Source organism: Lagenorhynchus albirostris, chromosome 2 (genome assembly GCF_949774975.1).
Source record: "Lagenorhynchus albirostris chromosome 2, mLagAlb1.1, whole genome shotgun sequence".
Taxonomy (NCBI): Eukaryota; Metazoa; Chordata; class Mammalia; order Artiodactyla; family Delphinidae; genus Lagenorhynchus; species Lagenorhynchus albirostris.
Window position 1 is genome coordinate 157,140,397 of NC_083096.1, and position 14,365 is coordinate 157,154,761.

Sequence of the window (14,365 nt, forward strand, 5' to 3'; positions counted from 1 at the left end):
GAAAACAAACTTAAGATGACAAACCTTATTAGGGATAGAAAAGGTCAGTACATAAAGATTAAAAGTTCACTCTTCCTGGAAGACACAGCAATTCTAAATCTGCATGTACCTAATAAAATACCCTCAAAAAATAGAAAGCAAAATTGACAGAACTGCAGGGCAAAATAGAAAACCCCACTATCATGGGGGTAGATTTGAATACTCACCTCTCCATTATTGGTAGGTCACATACATATTACTGGTAAGTCAAAGAGGATTTGAGCAATATAACAAGTGGGGTTTAATGGAAGTTTACAGAACTCTGCATCCAACTACACTTCTCAAGCACAAATTTTTAAAAATTATTTTAACTGGCCACGTACTAGGTTATAGAGCAAGTCTCAATTCCAAAGAATCAACAACACACAGATCACGTTTTCTAAGTGCAATGCCTTTAAATTAGAATTCAATAACTAACTAATCTGTGGGTTCATTCTTTGGCACACTGTGAAAATACTGTTTCCAAACAAATTACTTAGTAATTACAAAGGGGGGAATATATTTCAACATGGAGCAATCTGATCCTCGCTATTCTAACCAAGTGATCAAATTTGGCATCAGCAACGGTGAGACACACGGACCTTTTATGACCTTCTATTGACCCTTTAAGCCTTGTGTTGTTATCCAATATGAGGTAGCAAACAGCTCCTGTGACATAGTCTTGCTTCCAATGATTAAACCAAATTCAATCAGGCCTCTATATCTAATGTTGGGTTTACAGAAAAACAATACTGTATGTAAACAAATTAAAAGCTATCAAGAAGAACAAATCAGGGACTTCTCTGGTGGCACAGTGGATAAGACTCCGCGTTCCCAATGCAGTGGGCCCCGGGTTCGATCCCTGCTCAGGGAACGAGATCCCACATGCCTGCTGCAACGAAGAGTTCGCATGCCACAACTAAGGAGGTTGCAAGCTGCAACTAAGGAGCCTGCCTCCTGCAACTAAGGAGCCTGCCTGCCACAACTAAGAGACCCAGCACAACCAAATAAATAAATAAATAAATGAGAGAAACCTAGTTCTCAAAAAAAAGAACAAGTCAGACAAATCCCAAATGTGAGACACCTGTAACATACCTGGCCTGGATTCTTCAAAAAGGTCAGTGTTAGAATAACAAAAAGGTGGGAGGGGCTGTTGTTTAATCGGTTAAAAGTGATTAAATGCCATAAAAAACACGTGGAATTCACTAACCTTGATAGGACCTTGGATCAGTAACAGAGACAGGAAGAGAGGGGGTGGGGAGAGAAGAGGGGAAGGAGGGGAAAATAGCCATAAAAGACATTCTTGGGACAACTGGGGATTTTTGTATATGGACTGAATATTAAATTATACATGGCTTAAAAAAAATTACACATACCTAAAAAAAAAGAATTCAATAAGAAACAAAAATTTTTAATCCCCATTAATTTGGAAATTTTAAAGTTTTCTTCTAAGTGTAATAATTCAAAAGTCAAAGAAGAAATCATAATGGAAATTTTAAAACACTTAGAACAGAATGTTAGTGAAAACAGTGCCTATCAAAATTGTGGGACAGAGCCAAAGAAATATTTCTAGTAAAATGGAGATTCTTGAAAATTTCTGTTAGAAAAGATGAAAAGACAAAATATTAATGGACTAAACACCCAACTTAAGAAGTTATAAAAAGAATATAGAATAAACCCAAAGAAAACAAAACCCCCAAAAAAGTAATGATAAAGCTAAGAAGAGAAATTAATTAAATCAAAGTAAAGAAAATAGAATTAGTGCAAAGCAAAGCAAAAAAAATTAAAACTTGGTATCTTGAAAAGACTAATAAAGAGACAAATCTCGGGATTTCCCTGGTGTGCAGTGGTTAAGAATCCGCCTGCTAATGCAGGGGATACGGGATCCATCCCTGGTCCGGGAAGATCCCACATGCCGTGGAACAACTAAGCCTGACAGCCACAACTACTGAGCCCGCATACCACAACTACTGAAGCCCGCGCCTAGAGCCCATGTTCCGGAACAGAGAAGCCACCGCAATAAGAAGCCCGTGCACCACAACGAAGAGTAGTCCCTGCTCGCCGGAGCTAGAGAAAGCCCGCGTGCAGCAATGAAGACCCAGTGCAGCCAAAAAATATAAAAAGAAAAAGAAATTTAAAAAGAAGAAGACAAATCTCTGGCAATATTGATCAATAATAAAAGACAGAGGTCACCAAAATTTTGTACTAAAAAAAATTTTAAGGAACATATTACAAATCCAGAAGAGATTAGAAAGACAGAAAGTGAACATTATGAACAACTCTGTATCAGGAAACAGATCATTCCAACTTATACAAACTCTTACAGAGAACTGAAGAAGACAGAGCACTTCCCAGCTTATTCTATGGAGACAGTAGAGCCTTGAGTCCAAAACCTAACAAGGAGGGTATGGGAAAGGAATTCACTCAAGAGCACAGATGCAAAAAAATCCTTAAAAAGGGTATAACAACCTAAATCTAGCAGTGCATAAAAATCATAATATATTATAGCCAATTTGAGTTTACCCTAGAATTGCAAATATATTTAATATTATAAATCTATAAATGTTATTCATCACATTAACAAATTAATCAAGAAAAACTACATTATCTTTTCAATAGATGCAGTAGGAAACATTGGATATGATAAGTTATTCATGATTTTTAAAAACTCTTAAACTAGGGCTATAAGGGAGACTTCTTTTTTTCCAGTTTTATTAAAAAATAATTGACATACATCACTGTATAAGTTTAAGGCATACAGCATGACAGTTTAATTTACATATAATGTGAAATAATTACCACAATAGGTTCAGATAATTTTATCTTCTCATATAGATACAATAAAAAGAAAAGTAAGAGGGCCTTCCCTGGTGGCGCAGTAGTTGAGAGTCCGCCTGCCGATGCAGGGGATACGGGTTCGTACCCCGGTCCGCGAAGATCCCACATGCCGCGGAGCGGCTGGGTCCGTGAGCCATGGCCGCTGAGCCTGCGCGTCTGGAGCCTGTGCTCCGCAACGGGAGAGGCCACAACAGTGAGAGGCCCACGTAACACAAAGAAAAAAAGAAAATTTTTCTTCTTGTGATAAGAATTCTTAGTGTTTATTCTCAACAACTTTCCTATGTATTTCCTATATATATAGCTACAGTCATCATGTGTTGTACATTACACCCCTAGTACTTATTTATCTTATAACTGGAAGTTTGTACCTTTTGACTGTCTTCCTCCATTTCCCCTGGAAATTTTTTTTTTCCCCTGGAAATTTTTTAAATAATAAAGGTTATCTACCCAAAACCTTTAGAAAACTTTATTCTTAATGGGAAACACTACTATTTCCTTTAAAATAACAAATAAGACAAAGACGCTCACTATCACTGCTTCTCTTCAAAGCCAAACTGGTAGTCCTAGCCAGTGTAGTAAGACAAGAAAATGAAATAAAACACATAAAGATCAGAAGGAAAGAAATGTGTATTATGCACATATTACATGTTTATTTACAAAGAAAACCCAAAAATCTACAAATGACGTGTTAGAAAAAGAGGTTTTTAGCAACACCGTTGCTAAATTTTTAAACAATGTGTAACATTGTTTACTAAATGCAGAATCTTTATGACCTCAGAACAAGACAGGCTTTCTTCAATAAGGTAAAAAGCAACAACCACAATAGAAAATATTCATAAATTCAATTACATTAAAATTAAGAAATTTCATCCATCAAGACATCACAAAGAAAATGAAAAGACAAGCCACCAACTGGGGGAAATTATTTGCAGCACACACAGCTGACAACCCAGTTAAAAACATGAGCAAAAGACATGAACAGGCATTTCTCAGAAGTGTACCATGAAAGACTAATCAACGTATGAAAAGAAGATCAACCTTATTAATAATCAGTAAAATGCAAATTAAGACAACATGAACTACAATTTTACACCATGCTGGCAAAAATGAAGAAGTCTGACACCACCAAGGGCTGGTAAGGATCTGGATCAACAGGAACCTTTACACTCGGCTGGTGGGAACGTAACTTAGTACAAGCACGTTGGAAAACAAGATTGTGCCAATTGTAAGTTTGAACATTTATATATCCTACTTGCCCAGCAATTCTTCTAAAGAAACTCATGAACTTATGCCTCAAGAGAGATATATAAGAATATCCCTAGTAGGAAAAAAATGGAAACTACCTTAACATCTAATAAGAAATGGGTAAAACTAATTTTTGGTATAGCTACATAGTAAAAAAATGAAAACGCTTCAATCACCCATAGCAACATGGCAGAAACATAATGTTGAGAGAAAAAAATCAAGTTGCAGAAGACTGCATTCAGTATGATAGCATTGTTATAAAGTTCAAAAACAATCAAATCAAATAATATATTGTTTATAGAAACATACGTATGTGATAATTGTATTTTTAAATAGAAAGGAAATAATAGAAACAAAGCTCAAGATAATGGTTACCTCTGGGGGCTGAGGAGACAGGAAGGTAGAATAGGAAGAAATTTACAAGCGGATGAAAAGACATGGGTGATGTCCTAGATCTGTGCAGTAATATAGTAACCATATCCAATCTGTGCAGTAATACGGTAACCATAAACCACACGTGGTTATTTTGATTTGTATTTAAATTAATTAAAATTAAATAAAATTTAAAATTCAGTTCCTCCAGTCATGCCAGCCAAATGTCAAATGCTAAACAGCCACACGTGGCCAGTGGCTACTCTACTGGACAGCACAGATTTACAGAACATTTCCATCAACATAGAAAGTTCTACTGGACACCTCTGTTCTAGACCAGAGTTTGGCAAACTTTTTTGTAAAGGGCCAGATGGTAAACTTTTTGGCTTTGCAGAACATAGGGCTCTATCACAGCTACTCAACTCTGCCGTTGTACCTCAAAGGCAGCCACAGACTATATGTAAATAAGTGGATGTGACTGTGAGCCACTAAATCCTTATTTACCAAAACAGGCTGGACCAAATGGGGTTTGTTGCCCCCTGTTCTAGACCCCTGTTCTAGTTGGGTGATTGATTGGTGGATGATTATTTTATTATTACATAATTTTCAAGCATTCTTACATATCAAATATTACATGATATATTTTAAAGGACATATCTAGGGACAAGTGGTGAAATCTGAATAAGAGCTGTAGAGTAGATAATATTATTGTAACAATGTTAATTTCCTGATTTTCATCATCATACTGTGACCAGGCAAGAGAATATCCTTGTTTTTATGAAATACACAGTGGGACGTACTTATGGGTAATGCAGGATCATGTGCAATTTACTCTCAAATGGTTCAGGAAAAAAATCGCATGTGTATATGCATGTATATATCAAAATACCACAGATCAGGTAGCTGAAACAATAGAAATTTATTTTCTCATAGTTGTAGAGGCTGGAAATCTAAGATCAAGGTTTTGGCAGAGTTGGTTCCTTCTGGGGCCTCTCCTCTAGTCTTGCAGATGGCCGCCTTCTCCCTGTGTCCTCACATGGTCGTTTCACTGTATGTGAGCATCCCTGGTGTCTCTTCTTCTTCTTATAAGGACACCAGTCATATTGGTTTAGGGCCCTCTAATAGTGGCCTCATATTAACTCAATCACCTCTTTAAAGCCCCTAATCTCCAAATACAGTCACTCTCTGCTAGGGGTTGAAACTTCAAGACATGAATTTTGGGGGACACAATTCAGCCCATAATAGATAGCTAGATAGATGACAAATCTGGTAAAATGTTAAGGGGATGAAGGAGAGACAGAAGTTTTCTGTACTATTCTTGCAACTCTTCTACAAGCCTGAAATGATCTCAAAATTAAGAACTTAAAAACACATGCATATGTAATTATATATACTACCAATAAGGCTAAAAGTTACAATTACAATTTTGCAATGATATATATGTTATTCTTCAATTAAAATTTTACTTTAAAAAATTGATTGGGGCTTCCCTGGCGGCGCAGTGGTTAAGAGTACGCCTGCCAATGCAGGAGACACGGGTTCGAGCCCTGGTCCGGGAGGATCCTACATGCCATGGAGCAACTAAGCCCGTGCGCTACAACTACTGAGCCTGCGCTCTAAAGCCCGCAAGCCGCAACTACTGAGCCTGTGTGCCACAACTACTGAAGCCTCTGCACCTAGAGCCCGTGCTCCGCAACAAGAGAAGCCACCACAGTGAGAACCCTGCACACTGCAACGAAGAGTAGCCCCCGCTCGCCACAACTAGAGAAAGCCCACGCGCAGCAACAAAGACCCAACACAGCCAAAAATAATAAATAAATTTATTAAAACTTTAATTAATTAAAAATCCGTTAAGTCAAAAGGAATAGGAGGCTAATGTTGGCAAATCCAGCAGCGCAGCTGAGTCAGGAGAGGACTGGGAAGAATCTGGTGATCAGAAGGTTGTGGGTGATCTGGAGACAGACGTTCCTATGGGGTGATGGGGTGGAAGCCGGGTTCAGCTGGGCAGTAAGGAAGTGGGTGGAAATAACAAATGCTGACAACTCTTTACGATCATTTGGCTGTGAATGGCAGGAGAAAGATAGGGTAGTACCAAAAAGGAAATTATGTTGAAGGAATGGAAGAAACTGGATCATGCTGCAGTGCTGCTGGCAGAGCCATGCAGCAAGAAAAGCCCAGAAGCAGCATAGCGCAGACATAGTGGGCATGTGTACAGGATCTGGAGTCAAGCTTCCAGGGCTCAGAACCAGATCGTAGCTCTGTCATTTGCCAGCTGTCTCTCAGTTTTCCCATCTTTGGTATGGGTGATAGTGATAACAGACTCTACCCCATAGAACAGCCATAAAGATTGGATACGTTAATGAATGCAGTGTTTAAAGCAGAGCACAGCGCCCAGGAAGCACTCAGCAGAGGAAGTTACGGTAGTTATTATTAGTACAAAAGCAGGGGGAGAAATGGTGGTGATCGCTGCGGAAGTGAAAGGAACGTGGAAGAAGGGTGGAAGGAGAAGTTGGTTTTGGACCATGGGAGAGATTCCTCATTTTGGAAAAGGCCAGGATAGGCATGTTTGGGGGTCAGAAAATCAAAGTTAGACTCTCTTGGGCTTCCCTGGTGGCGCGGTGGTTGGGAGTCCGCCTGCCGATGCAGGGGACACGGGTTCGTGCCCCGGTCCGGGAGGATCCCACGTGCCGCGGAGCGGCTGGGCCCGTGAGCCATGGCCGCTGAGCCTGTGCGTCCGGAGCCTGTGCTCCGCAACGGGAGAGGCCACAACAGTGAGAGGCCCGCATACCGCAAAAAAAAAAAAAAAAAAACCAAAGTTAGACTCTCTTACTGACCAGTTGAGAATTGGTGGGGGAAACTCTTGCAAAGGGACCAAAAGCATCGAAGGGAGAGTTTGGGGACAGAGGACAAGAACAGAGCTTGAGGGATGGTTGAGGGCCCAGGAGAAACTGGAGCCAGGACCAGGCTCCTGCCTGATCTTCCATGAGCGTCTTCCCAGGCCCGCCACCAGGACAGGGCAGGCTGGGGAGGGGGAGACAGCCAATGACAGCACGACCCATGAGGTTCTTCTGACCAGGGAGCAGGGAGGACAGGGCTGCAAAGACACTGAGGGTACAGGTCGGAGAGTCATCAGTGAGTTATTGCTGGGCTGCTGAGGGAGAAGGAAAGGAAGAAAGGCGAGGAGGAGGCTGACAGATGAGGACACGGAGGAACCAAGGCCTGGAGGTCTCTCTGCGCTCAGAGTGCAGGAGCTACGGGGGAGTGGAGAGAGCTAGATGGAGGGAGAGCTATGGGTAGAGACAGGTGATGGAGTGTGAGGTTTTAGAGGTTGAGCAGTTCCAGGTGACACTGAGGTCCGTGATGTGACCACAGCATTGGTGGCTAAAAGGGAAAAGCCACGAGGTGACTGGTCAAGGAACTGAAGAACCCAGGTGTGGGTGCATCACCCATGTGGCTGATAAGGCGCCCCCAGGTGGTGGCAGGGTGGCCGTGGAGCGGAAGACCATGAGGCAGGCACCCAGGTCACGAGTGAGCGGAGGTCAGTAGAAGAGACGAACGGGGAAAGGTAGAGGGTGAAAGGTAGAGGCCCCTGTCGTACCTGGAGCTTGGGAGAAGGAGCTGCATCCTTTCGTACGTGTGGGAGGGATGGGAGGCGGGCAGAGGTTCTGTGAAGAGCCTAAGGGGGTGGAAGTTTTGCTTCTACAAAAAATATTTGCTGGATTGATGAGCGGGTGGGCAGATGGGTGAATGAATGGGTGGGTGTTATGGATAGACGGTGGATGGATGGATGAGGGGGTGGATAAATGAGTGAGCGGATGGATAGATGGATGGATGGATGGATGGACCAGTGAGTGAGAGGATGAATGGAAAGGAGAGTGACATGGTGGGACGTGCGTGGTGGTGGCAGGGGGATGTGAATAAATAAGTAAATGAATTGAATGACCTGGACGTTCCAGGAAACATAGCAGAACAGCCTGGGAGGTCAGAGAGGTGACAGAGCTAATAGGCCAGGCCTTGCCCCAGGAGTCTACACCACTCATTAGAACAGCTATAACCACAGGAGGTTGCAAAAGCCACCATCCCTCTACTCCCTGGGGACCCCCAGCCCAAAGGCTCACCCGGGGGCAAAAGCCCCTGAGTCTAGACTGGAGGGACAGAGGACACAGGACTAAGGGAACAGACTGGCTACATCTGATGACACCTCTTCCCTCTCAGGATCCAGGCCAGGTGCCTCAGGAAGCAGCAGAAGAATGCAGACCCTAGGTTCTCATCACAGAAGTTATGGACCTGCCTTCACCTCTCTCTTGCCTTAACCATGTTATTTGATTTCTCCTGGCTACTCCTCCTGGCAAGATTTTGAGGAAAAATGTCCCTGTCTTCTCCCTTCCACCTGCCCACCCCAATGCATGGGGATGTGAACCAGCTGCCTGGATCCAGCTACTTCATTTAAGGAAGCCCACGATCAGGGCAGAAGCTGGCCCTGTCTGGGGACTCTCTGCCAGCCACAGGGTTGCAGAACAGATAGGTTTCCTCCAAGCCAAGATAAGCATCTGAGCTTTATCTCACCTCAGCCTCTGATTCCACCACCACCACCAGGACCATACCCCCCACCCAGACACACCATGGCAGGCTAAGGCCGGGAGAGCAGAGATAAGGCCCTCCTGGCCAGCAGACCACAAGCGGCAGATGGGGCCGGGGAGGGAGGGGGGCGTCTTCCCTTTTGCCCACCCAAAGCTAGAATTCTGCTTCCTTCCCTAGAAGCAGGCCCTCCAGGAGAGCATCTGGACAGCCATCCCAGCCTCGTGGCAGGCTGGGGCCCTGCATATGGCCCTCCAGCATTCAGCATTGATTATGTCCTAATTGATTTATCTCTCATTTGGGGCACCCATCAAAGGCAGAAAATCCTGCCAATCTGAACACCAGGGAAGCAGGAGAGTGCAGTATGGGCTGCCACTGGGTGGAAAAGACTCTTCCAGATCCCTTGGCAGGTAAACTGATGGCCACTGGTGATCCCTCTGGCCTGAAGACCCAGTCCAACATCCAAACTGCTCAGCACCCTTTCACAGACACCTCCTCCATGCCAGGCCCATGCTGGATACTGGGGTCACAGATCCAGTCCTGGGCTTCACAGAGCACCTGGGAACCCGGATGAGCAGCACCTAACCCAGCCTGGGAAATCCAGGGAGGCTTCACAGAGGAGGTGACATTTCAGCTGGATTTTAAAGGATGAAAGGGATTTCTTCAGACACAAAAATAAGGGGGATGGGCATTCTGAGCAGAGAGAAGAGTGTTGGAAAGCCCTGGAGCCTCAAAAAAGCAGCACATGACTGGACAGTGATGGTAAATGGAATGGCTGGGGTTTCAGGCCCCTAAGGGGAGGAGGAGGCTGGGAAAGGGTGTATGAAGAGATGAGGCTCCAGCATCGGGGAGGATTAGGGGCTGGCGACGAAGGGACTCAAAGGCCATGAGGATGACTTGGAACTTTATCCCATGGGCAGCGAGGAACCAATGGAGGGTTTTCAGTTGGTCAGTGACATGCTGGGACTTGTGTTTTGGAAGAAGCCCTCCAGATGAGTATAAAAAGGGTGGTATCCCAGGAACGAAGGCAGGGAGACCGGGAGGAGGTCGTTGCCATCATTCTGAAGAGTAATGATGGTGGTCTGACTCCTGCCATGGCAGTGAGGTGGGAGAGAAGGGGCAGAACCCACAGGAAAGGGTGACAGGCCAGATGTGGGTCGTAAGAAGCAGGGAGGAGTCCAGGCCAAGTCCAGGTTTCCGGATGCCTGGACAGAAAAGCAGGTTTTCAGGAGAAAAAGTGGAGGAGCTCACATGGGGGCATGTTTAGTTGGGGCATCTGCAGAGTATCAGGGGGAGATGGGGGTCTGAGAGGCAGGACCGTGAGATGCTGCCCGAGGTGGTGCAGAGTCAATGTCATCTCCAGGTCTAGGATGCAGCCCTAACCCCACCACTATCTCCCACCATTCCCAGGCGTGTGCTACCTCTTCCTACCTCTTTTTTTTTTGCAGTACACGGGCCTCTCACTGTTGTGGCCTCTCCCGTTGTGGAGCACAGGCTCCGGACACACAGGCTCAGGGGCTATGGCTCACGGGCCCAGCCGCTCCGCGGCATGTGGGATCTTCCCGGACCAAGGCACGAACCCGTGTCCCCTGCATCGGCAGGCGGACTGTCAACCACTGCGCCACCAGGGAAGCCCTTCCTACCTCTTTAACAGCCTTCAACACACTCTTCCCATTCCAGCCTCCATGCCTTTGTTCTTGCTGTTCCTCTGCCCTGAATACCCTTCCCTCCTCTGTACAAATCCCACTCATCCCGTAAGTTCCAGCTGGAGTTCCACTACAACCCAGGGGCTGCAGCAAAGATCCAGGGTCAGAGGTGGGGTGGGGGTCGAAAGAGAGGTAGTGAGTGTGGCAGAAAATGCAGAGACCTGATTTAGAACCCAGCTCTGCAGAGAGCTGGCTGTGTGACATGGGGCTGGTCACTTTCCCTCTCTGGGCCTCAGCTTCCTAATCTTTCAGAGGAGAATAAGGAAAGGTCCTTGTCCTCAGGGAGCTCAGAGTCTAGAAAGGGCCATAAGGGAAAACATGACCTGTGAATTTTGAGGTCTATCAAATGCCCAGAGTATGCAAATGAGGGAAAAGTTTATGGAGAAAGACTTAGTGGCATTTTCTCTCAGCCTTGAAGCATGGGTAAAATTTCAACAAGCAGAGATGGAGGTGGAGGAGGGCACTCCAGGAAGGGAGGACAGCCCGAGCCAAGCCTGGGAGGCAGAGAGTTCAGGGTGTGTTCAAGGAAGAATGAGTGTCCAGATTCTGGTTCCTTCTGAGTCAACAGCTCAGGCGCTTTTTGTAAGCGGGCAGCCCAAGCTGGGCAGCCTCCAGTAAACACCTGTTTGCACAATCGAGGTCACACACGGGGGCGTGTTTGCACAATGACCTGTTTGCACAATCTCAGCCGACTGCTGTATTCCAGCCAAACCAGCCCCAGGCGGATGAGCAGAGCCTCCGCTTCTGGACACTCACCCTGGCTGGTCCACCTGGCCTCTGCCTGCAGAAACTGAAACCACCCAACCCGCAGTAGGGCTGCCGAGCATGGGGTTCCCCACCACTGCAGAACTCCCTGACTGGGGTTTCCAGCCCCCAGAGGCCACCCAGTCTGAGGGAGGAGGGGGCGGGGCAGGAGAGCTGGAGGAGGAAGTATCCACAAAGCAGACACTAGGTGAGAGGGAGGGGTTGACTTCACAGCTGTCTCGTGCTTTCCAGCTCACCAGAGTAAACATTTATTGAGCATTTACTGTGAGCCTGGCTCTGGCCCATGAGCCTCACACGCATTAGTGCACTGATTTCTCTCAAGGATCCCCTGAAGTAAATACTAACATTATCCCCATTTTAAAGATGATGAAACGGAGGCTCAGAGAGGTCAAACAACTTGCCCAGGGCCACACGGCATTAAGTGGGAAGTCGAAGCAGTCTACTCCTCACCCTCTGCTCTTAGCCTCTCTATCTGCTAATGCTTCTTACCTAAGGAAAGTTTCTCCTTAAATCTAATTTTCATTTCAGCTGTGGCAGCTCCATTGCCTGGTGCAGGTCCTCAGTGGAGAATGGAGCAACAGTAGAGCCTTGCTCTGACAGACTGAACTCTGCAGAGCAGAAAGAAAATAAGGAATTTTCTTGAACACCTACCACGTGCTTGTTACCATGCTAGGCTCCGTACCTCCCATAGCTCATTTAAGCCTCACAAAACCCCTGGAAGGAGTTATTACCCCTGTGGCAGATAAGGAAACTGAGGCTTGGAGAGGGTAAACAGCTTCTCCAAAGTCCGCAGTCCAATAGATCTGCACTGAGAATTCTGGGTGCCCTGTGCTGAGGCTGCAGGCAGAGAAGAGAACGTGGTTTCTGCCCTCAAGGAGTGCACAGTCTAATGAAGGAAGCAGACAGCCAACAGCCGCTGCAGCATTACAGCATCACCAAGGAGGGAAGGCACCCGACCCAGCCCGGAGAGATGCTCAGGGCAGGCAAGGTGCCCAAGCAGCAGCAGAGCCAGAACTTGGCCAGCTGGAGGTGACGGGGGCTCAGCCCCGGAGGGAGGCAGCAATGTGTCCAGGTGAGGGCTGGGGACACCTGACCCAGAGATGAGATGAATTTCTGAGCTCTTGATAAGCCTGAGCTCCATCAAGGCAGAAGCTAGGGCTGCTTTTGCTCACCATCATGCCCCTGCCACCTACTTGAGGAACGAGTTTTCTGAATGATGAACAAAAGGCCCATTCTCCTTCATTAGGAACTGACTGGATGTGACAGTGGGGGGGAGGGGCGTGAAGAATGACTCCTGGGTCCCTGGGTTGGGGGACTTGGGGGTGATATAATTTACCAAGATGAGGTTTGCAGGGCTTCCCTGGTGGCGCAGTGGTTGAGAGTCCGCCTGCTGATGCAGGGGACGCGGGTTCGTGTCCCAGTCTGGGAGGATCCCACATGCCACGGAGCAGCTAGGCCCTTGAGCCATGGCCACTGAGCCTGCGCGTCCGGAGCCTGTGCTCCGCAACGGGAGAGGCCACAACAGTGAGAGCCCGCGTACCTCAAAAAAAAAAAAAAAAAAAAAGATGAGGTTTGCAGGGATTGGGGACAGGTTTGGTGACGTGGAGGGAAGATGCATCCATTCAATCGTTCACTCAACGAATATTATGTATTGAGGGCTCCCTATGTGACAGTGTTGAAGACCCTGGAGATAAAATTGGTTTTGTTTTTGTTTTTTAATTTTATTTATTTATTTATTTATTGGCTGCATTGGGTCTTCGTTGCTGCGCGCGGGCTTTCTCTAGTTGCGGTGAGCGGGAGCTACTCTTCTTTGCGGTGTGCGGGCTTCGCATTGCAGTGGCTTCTCTTGTTGTGGAGCATGGGTTCTAGGCACACAGGCTCAGTAGTTGTGGCACATGGGCTTAGTTGCTCCGTGGCATGTGGGATCATCCTGGACCAGGGCTCGAACCCGTGTCCCCTGCATTAGCAGGCGGATTCTTAACCACTGCACCACCAGGGAAGTCCCTGGAGATAAAGTTCTAAACAAAACAGACTAAAACACTTGCCCTCATGGAGTTTCCATTCTAGTGGGAGGTGGGGCTGGGGGCAGCCAGTGTCAGATGGTGAAAAGGGTAATATTAGGGGGGAAGAGAGCTAGAGAGTGAGGGGTGGTTGCAATTTTTTTAAAGGGTGGTCAGAAAAGGCCTCAATGAGAAAGTGACACTTGAGCAAAAAACCCAAAGAAGGGGAGGGAGTGACCCATAAAGTGATTTGGGGGAAAAGAGTCCGGGCAGAAGAAACAGCAAGTGCAAAGGCCCAGAGGCAGGAGGGAGCCTAACAAGTCCAAGAAATAACAAGGACAACAGAGTGGCTAGAGCAGAGCAGCAAGGGGGAGAATAATCACAGGAGAGGGGCCAGGGAGGGAACGGGCCCCGGGTTCAGTAGGGCTTTGTAGGTCATTGAAAGGGCTTTGACTTTGAGTGAGATGAGAGCCCTTGGGGGTTTGGGGCAGAGGATGACATGAATTGACTTCTGTTTGATCAGTACCACACTGGCTGCTGAAGGAACAACAGACAGGTCGGGGGGATGAGGATGAATGGAAGTGGGAGACCAGGGAGGGGGCCACTGCAACGAATCAGGTAAGAGAAAGGATGGCTTAGAGCTGGCTGGTACTGGTTTAAGTGATATTTATATTCTCCAATTTTTCATCAGGAAAATATCCAAACATATGGCCAAGTTGAACTTTACAGTGAATACCTATCTACCCAGGATTCTAGTTATATTTTGAAAGAAGAGTCAATGGGATTTGTTGAGCATGTGAGCCTTCTGGGACACCTCCGGGAGGTTGCTACAGACAGTTGGAT